The sequence below is a fragment of the Ambystoma mexicanum genome, chromosome 9 (assembly GCF_040938575.1).
Source record: "Ambystoma mexicanum isolate Mex_15411 chromosome 9, UKY_AmexF1_1, whole genome shotgun sequence".
NCBI classification, from domain to species: Eukaryota; Metazoa; Chordata; class Amphibia; order Caudata; family Ambystomatidae; genus Ambystoma; species Ambystoma mexicanum.
Window position 1 is genome coordinate 1,507,504,891 of NC_090931.1, and position 625 is coordinate 1,507,505,515.

Sequence of the window (625 nt, forward strand, 5' to 3'; positions counted from 1 at the left end):
GCAGGGAGGGGCATTGTACTTAAGATAGATTCGGCCTGGGCCTGTTTGCTTGGAGGGTACCCCAGGGCGCGCAAGCTTCGGCACGTGGAGAAGCTTAAAGATTTGGCTTATGTACTCGCCAAACGCAGAATAGCCATTGGATGGAAGAATTGTCAGAGGCCACGGGTGGAGGTATGGTGGCGTGACCTCCAGAAATGGGCTGCCGCCGAGACGACAGCATGGTGGGAGGCCAGCAGGGCGGGAGGGGAGGAAGAGGTGAGCTCCCTCACGGCATGGAAGGTGCTATTGGCTGAACTGTTTAGTACGGGGTCGACCTCGGCTGGATCTGAGAGCGACGGAACCCCACCACACGGAACGGACAATGATGGTGGACACCCTACAGGCTCATAGGGGGGAGGGAAGGGGATTGTTAAGTTAATTCTGTTCTGTTTTTTTCTTTTTTTTTCTTTTTCATATCTGTTGTTTGGCCTTTGTTGTGGCTTGATGTGTTCTATTTATGTTCTGTTGCACTGTGTGGTCGTTATAAAATAAAATACATTTAAAAAAAAAAAAAAGACAAAGATAAACTAGTCTAAAAGACATTTCTACATTATCTAGCCGCGCCCCTAACCACCAGCACATATTT